We start from the raw sequence: 7781 nt of genomic DNA on the forward strand, positions 1-7781 counted from the left end.
TTATTCAGATGCCGTAAAAACTCATTTTTCTTGTAGTGCTAGTAAAAGACACAATATAGGTGGACAACAGAATGGATAGACAACTAAATTGGTCTATCATGTCTCTTCAAGTCATACACAATATAGGTAGACAATAGAATGTGGCTTATGACTAGAAGGACATGTTTGGTGGACAACAAAATGAGTAAACAACTAAATTGGTCTATCTAAGCTCTTCTAGGCATACACAATATAGGTGGACAACATAATGGATAGACAAGTACATTGGTCTATCTAGTATCTTCAAGTCATACACGATATATGTAGAGAACAGAATGGGTCGTGGTGATAGACAATATTGGTGGACAACGTTTTTTAATGGTTGACGAGTAAATACGGATGGACATCGCAATAATGCTTCGTCTACCCGAACAGTTTTCAACATAACAACCACCAAAAACCAAATAACGCAAAGGACAAATGATGGTGGATGGACAACAGATTTACCTCCATCCGACGAAGTCCGTAAGATATCCCTTACTAATATCGGCATCTGGTAAGTCCAAGTCACCACTGAAACAATAAAAGTAAGGGTAAAGAGAAGAAAACAACAGGAAAAAACGATTAATGCATAAACAATTTACAGAATTGTGGACCATTATCTCCTCTTACCTGCTAGAGGTGCCACCAGAAATATTTCCTTCGCTGTTTTGGGGAAGACTGAAAGCAAACCAAAAATAGGGTAAGAATATGAAATCATATACCTTAAATACAAGGCAAATTAGTTGACTATCATCATACCAAGTGGTGTCGGGTATGGATACTAAGAAACTAGATCCGGCAAAGTTAGACGGATTAGACGAAGATTTTAGAATTTTATGGCACCACCGACGGCTGAAAGAGATTGAGATGGAAAAAGATGAGAAGTCAAGAGAAACAAAGATGGAAGAAGAAAGAGAGGATTAGGGTTTGGATAAAGATATTTAGGTTATTGATGCGTTGCGATTAACGATGCCTATTTAATTGTCTGATTTATCTCAACTCTCCGAAAATTGCAGAGAAGACAGAGAAAATAATTAGATTTGTGTTGCAAAATAAAATGAGGGTATAATAGTCTTTTGTAATAGGATTATGGCAGGCGGGAAAATGGATTGAGAAAAGTGGCATTGCTAAAAACATTTGACACTTTACATGGCATAAGTGATAAAATTCTCTTTATTATATAGGGAGAATATCCTTCTAATTTACTTGAGTCAACAAATATACTGTTATGTGATTAGTTATTTTTTTTTTACAATGTAGGATTAATAGTATTTTAAATTAAATATTTTTTATAATTATAGGTTTATACTATAATTTTGAGGTTGTAATTTAGGTTATTTAATCCATATATCATTTTAACACAGTTGTATTTATAGTTGTGCAATTCCATTAAAATGGTGGAGTATTTTTGTTTGTAAAATTTTATTTATATCAATTGTTTCATATTAGTATTGATCAAAAATCTATATAATAATATATTATGTATTAAAAACACGTCTATGAGGAAGGTAGAATAAATAAAATAATTGTTGTATGGTCGGGCTAATATTTTGAACTCCTGTCTTTTTGTACGGAAGGCCCGATTTTTTTTTTTTTTGTCTCCACCGAGTAAAGCTGAAGGTCTCCGTGAACAGTTATGTCTGTATTATTTTTCCTTATCATCTTTGACTATCTAGTTTTGGTAAATCTGAGAAATAAAAACTTCGTTGATACTATTCATCTGATATTCAAAGCTTTCATCTCCATAATTTCATATCGTTTTCATTACCAGAATTCAAGAACTGAGCAAATTATCAAATAGTTCCAGGTTAATTAACCTGTTCTCTCTGTCGTTTTTGTAAAAAACTGTTTGCAAATTATATGTTGGGTATCACATATCAATAAGATTGGTTGTTAATCAGATTGTAGATCATCAAATTTGGAAACTTTCTCGGTGAGGTTTGCGGCGATCGAGGATTCAGCTAATATAATGTGTTCCAGGTAAATTAATTTGTTATTTCATATCAGAAAAAAAATTTCTTTGTTTCCGATCAAGGTTTTGGGTTTCTCATGTCATATCATATTGATTGTTTATAAGATTGTAATTCATCAAATATGGAAACAGTTTGGGATCGGATTGCGTCGCACACTAAAGTTACCAATTGCGTCGCACTAAAGTTATCAGCTATGGACGTCAATTGAGGATTGAACTAATATGATGTGAAGCAAATATTCAATCTGTATGTTCTCTATACATGAATAACACATCCTTGAGAAAGATAAGTACAATTCAGGTTTATAGATATCTTTCACTGCATTGAGTTGTATTCATAATGTTAATGAATAATAGTTTACTTTCTATTAATTAGTTCTTTCTGTTGTTTTTTGTTTCTTCAAGTTGAAGTTCATACATGTAACAAAGTACTCTACCAGCACTTGGCATCTATAATTTATTACAGATTCAAGTTAGTATCTATATATGCATTCAACAAACTTAGTTTTAGAGATTTGAGTGTGTTCACTACATTGACTTTTACAAATTCAAGTGATTTGCAAACAAATAAAATACTTGCCTCTCAAACACAATAAAATAAGTAGTGTTTAAACAGTCATGATAAATGTAGTAAACTGAAACTAAAAACTGTGTTTAGCCAAAACATGTGTAGATTACAATAAGTAAAATATAAATTCATAGCATAGTCGTAACTACGGATTATGAGATGATGGGATCATGGGTTTCGATTGATTGGTCTTATTGTGAAATGAGGCATCTGCATTTTTAATAAAACATAATTATTGAATGAAAGCTATTGATCTTATTGTTTCCAAACAATAGAAATAGCCAGTAATATAATGTGGGTCAAAGTTACCTTTGTAGAGGTTGTTGACTCAATATATGTTTTGGAAAACCTCCTTGAGAACAACATTAGTTGTTTGCCTCTGAATCTTCCCCTCTTTGTTTAGTATTAGTATTCTCAAACCTGTTTTGGATGTAACCCTAGACAACGCAACATAAAGTTGGCCATGAGAGAACACATGTTTAGGCAAGTAAAGTCCTACTTTCTCTAGAGATTGTCCTTGACTCTTATTGATGGTTATATACCAGAGATTCACCAGTACTTTGACGCCATGCATGGATGACCTTCACTTGTACCCTCCAGGCGGTCTTGTAGGGTCTAACATCTTTTAGGAAGGCAAAAGTAGCAGCCATTGTGATGAAAAAATGTTTATGGGTTCTTGTGAGTATTGTATTGGTTTAAAATTGTTTATGATAGTCGGGTTGACAATGTTACATATTTATAGGACAATGATTAAAGGAGTATATGAAATCCGTTTTAGGAGATAAAATATCAGAGCTAGCAAATAATCAGGGATATTATAACTACAAATTTAGTTTGATAGAATATTTGTGGAATATGATATGTTTTGGTTGTAAATGTTGTTTCTTTGTTTTGATTTTGAAGATATGTTGGAGGGTAAAAATATTTGCGAATCAAGGAGATCAGAAATCTCAGCGTTCATTAGATAAAAGAAGAGTTTAACGTCTTGTGGAGATTTTGGAAAAAGTGTAAATTACAAATAAATTTTTAAATGTTAATTGTGTCATTGGCGATAGTTTAGGAAATCTGAATAGGGGAAGATATTGTTGAAATAAAATCCGAATTTGTTATTAAATAAATGTTTATGTGAAATTTAATACAATGGCAGTCTTGTAGATAGGTGGCAAATTCAAGATTTATTTACTAAATGTACTTGGAATATGTATATATAGATTAAAAAAAATGTCTGTGGGCTTTTATATTTGGCCTTTTGATATTTTTCTAACCAGTGCCATTTTACTGCTAGCTATGTTTTACAAATTCGAATCAACGTTGATGACATCTCGTAATTATGTAGATAGCTTAGGCTTATTTACAAGCTTAGAACAGAAGTTAGTTTTACTCTTGAGTCATTGTTTTATCCTAATAAGATTTATTTTGGAAGTAACATTTTATTCACAATAATTAATAAACACCAACACCAAAGTTTCAGCAAATTGAAAAATATACACATACACATAAACACATGCATAACAAAAAACCATTACAGACCTTGAAGATCAACAGTAATAACCTGAGAAGAATCTCCCTTTTCAACAACAAACGTTTTCAGAACCTTAGTAGACGAAGTAGTAATCACTTCAACAACACAGTTTCCAATATATCCTCTAAACGGAAACGCACCGTTTTGATCAATATGGCCAGCTTCATTAACATCTCCTTCCGCATCCACCAAATGAGAGTTGTCTCTGCTCATGAACTGTTCCCAAAACCCCCATAACATTATACCTTCGAACCAGTGCCGGCCATGAGGCCAAGCAAGGCAAGCACATGCTTGAGGTCGCAAAAGATATTAAGTAAATAACCGGCCGTAAAAATGTCAAAGAATCTTTGTAGTCCAGTGGTTAAAGTAGCTAAGAGTCACTCATAGGAGCAGTGTTCGATTCCTATATGTTGTAATTGGCATTAAATTTTGTTTTTTTTTCTTAACTAACCAGCCTTTTAAAATGTTACTGTCTGTAGCTAGGCATGACCAAAATTAAACTGTAACCGTATTTCGGATCGTAACCGTATAAAATAGTTAAAAACCATAACTGTAACCGTAAAATCATATTGGTTAAGGTTACAAAACTTATTAACCGTAACCGTATAAAAATCGTCGGTTAACCGCATAGTTAAACCGTCAAATAATAAACGTAACCGTTTTCCAAATATAATAAAATATACAAATAACTACTTATGTATAATTAATATGTTATAGAAACATTACGTATAAGAAATATTTATCGTCCAAATTTAAAAATATTAGTACTAAATATTTAAAACATTTACTAAATCCAAATATTTAAAACATTTAGGAAGAAAACTGTATTAACTAAACATAGTTTTTGAAAATATAGAGTTTTCTTAATTTTAACAATTTCAAACTGTAACAATTATGCTTGCATGTATGTTTTTACGTATTCGTTTATTTACGTACTCATGTTCTTTACAGAAATACAATAATACATAGTTATTTCATTCCAAATTTCCAACCGTGACTTAGAGGGTATTTAACTTGGTATTTTAAGGATTTGTTAGGATTTTAATATTTTAGAATTTTGAAAGATTTAGGAAAATTTTAGGAGATTTGATTGTGTTTTAAAGTTTTTCTATTTTTTTAAAAAAGAAAATGAGTGGTGATTCTATGAGATTCTATGAGGTTTTATTAGTAAACTTTGGCTACTTATAAAATATTTTAAAACACAAAAGAAAAAACCATGTGGGTTTGTGCTTGATTTGTAATGGTTGACTTTCTGATCAGTAAAGTTAAAAACCTGAAGAAAGAACGTTAATATTCTGTGGTTGTGAGCTCATGTTTCACACAAAACAATGCCAGGTTTCAGTTTTTCGCACAATATGTATATGGCTAACTTCCCCAACATTCATAAACATAACAAAAGTCACCTTTCTTGGTCACAAGATGCTTCTTGAAATGCTCTTTAGAACTCTGATATTAAATTATAAAACCGATCTGTTAAGATAGCATATAAAAGTGATGTTCTACACATATTGAGATGAGATGTACTACTTACCCTCCACGGCTCCAAGGGTCCTGCAATCCATTGGAGAATATGATGTTACTTCCGAATCTCTTCAATACTGTCTCTATCCTCTGCAAAAGATGACCAAAAGAGCTGATATTGAATCTCATAGCTAAAGAAACTGATCCAATGTAAGGGAAAGGAAAAAAAAACTGACCATACCAAACTCGGTTGTAATCCAATGGGGTCGAGGCTTGACTCCATATCTACTCATGCACTGTTCTTCGAATGCCTCATAGTCATTTTCGTACGGAGGGAGCACTCATGCGGAATTGATTTCAAAAACTAAGTTTACTATCCTGTATGCATTATATTATATACATGTGAGGTAATACTTGTAAACATATTTTTTAGGAATCAACATTCATAATCCAAACTTGTACCTGTTTAGTAATAGATTTGTTTTTAGTTCAGTTTATACAAACAGAATAATTAAATTCGTTTTTGTTATAAGTAAAGAAAAAAAAAAAGAGAAAGGTGGTATGTCTATTTCGAGATCTCAGATTCGTCTCATCCCATATATATCATGTTTTCTCATTCATAACTATAGTTTAAATAATAATTTACTGATTTAAAATATTATATTTTATTCCAACAGATTAAAAAATAACTAAAAGATTTGGTATAACATTTATAACCCGAACGTATATCAGTTGGGCATTTGGTACAAATTATTTCATATCTATTACAAATTATTATAAGATTTTAATACTATAGATTAGATAATATATACCTGAAAATTTATAGATTATATTTACTTATTTGGTTTATCATTGTAAGCTCGCAAGTAACCTGAAAAGCTGCGGGTTCACTGGAAAATTAAATAAATCTCGTCCTGTTTTCTTTCTCCCAAAATTTTATTTCGAATTTTAGTTGTCCAACCTTAATTAGTGATGTAAGTATGCATGCTTTGAATTAATTTTGTGCCAAATAGGTAATATAAAAATGAGTTTGGAAAAAGAAAAAAAGCATAATTTAGAGTTTTTTTTCTTAAGAACAATTCTTCTAAACATTTCAGTAATTTATATTACTGAAATTACTGTTGGGTTTTAAACGGCCCAAGGAAAAAAATTCTGTCAAGAACTTTAATTTTTTTTTTCCGTCAATGTCGAGAACCAAAAATTAGAAAGAGAAAGTTTCTCTGAAAGCAATTGGTGAAGACGCATGCGGTTCTTCATCCTTCCTCTATCAGTCAAAGCAAGGCTCATCAGTCATCAATGTTGATCAGGTTCTTACAATTTTATTATTCTCTTGTTTTGTGTATGTTATTAAAGTTTTGAATCGAAGTGTGTTTTTAATTGTTTAGTTTTCTGTAAATTGTTTGTCCAACAAAAAAAAAGAAAAAAAAAAGTTTTCTGTAAATTGTTCTCAAACTATAACTATGAGAAACTGAATGACTCAGTGACTTCAACATCTTGATTTTTATTGTTTTCGCAGAATATCATTGTCACCATCACAACTCTTATTTTCTACGATTATCGATCTAGAATACCAAATCTAGTAAATGATTAAAATTAAATATAAACTTTTTCTTGCAAATCCGATTATGGGTTCTAGGCATAATATTAAAGTGATGCTCGATTTTGTTAAAACTATTCTGATAATAGATGATTTGAATGACCTTTCTAATACACTTTTTTTTTGCCGTCAAATATACTCTCTTACATTGGAAAGAAAGACAAAATCAGTTTCTTTTTNTAAAAGATTTGGTATAACATTTATAACCCGAACGTATATCAGTTGGGCATTTGGTACAAATTATTTCATATCTATTACAAATTATTATAAGATTTTAATACTATAGATTAGATAATATATACCTGAAAATTTATAGATTATATTTACTTATTTGGTTTATCATTGTAAGCTCGCAAGTAACCTGAAAAGCTGCGGGTTCACTGGAAAATTAAATAAATCTCGTCCTGTTTTCTTTCTCCCAAAATTTTATTTTGAATTTTAGTTTGTCCAACCTTAATTAATGATGTAAGTATGCATGCTTTGAATTAATTTTGTGCCAAATAGGTAATGTAAAAATGAGTTTGGAAAAAGAAAAAAGCATAATTTAGAGTTTTTTTTTAAGAACAATTCTTCTAAACATTTCAGTAATTTATATTACTGAAATTACTGTTGGGTTTTAAACGGCCCAAGGAAAAAAATT

General features: G+C 30.8%; 1 pseudogene; it reads right to left on the minus strand.

Moving 5' to 3' along the window:
• Window positions 4084-7781, minus strand: part of LOC104789400 — a 10624-nt pseudogene continuing 6926 nt past the window's right edge.

Source organism: Camelina sativa, chromosome 5, assembly GCF_000633955.1.
Source record: "Camelina sativa cultivar DH55 chromosome 5, Cs, whole genome shotgun sequence".
Classification (NCBI taxonomy): Eukaryota; Viridiplantae; Streptophyta; class Magnoliopsida; order Brassicales; family Brassicaceae; genus Camelina; species Camelina sativa.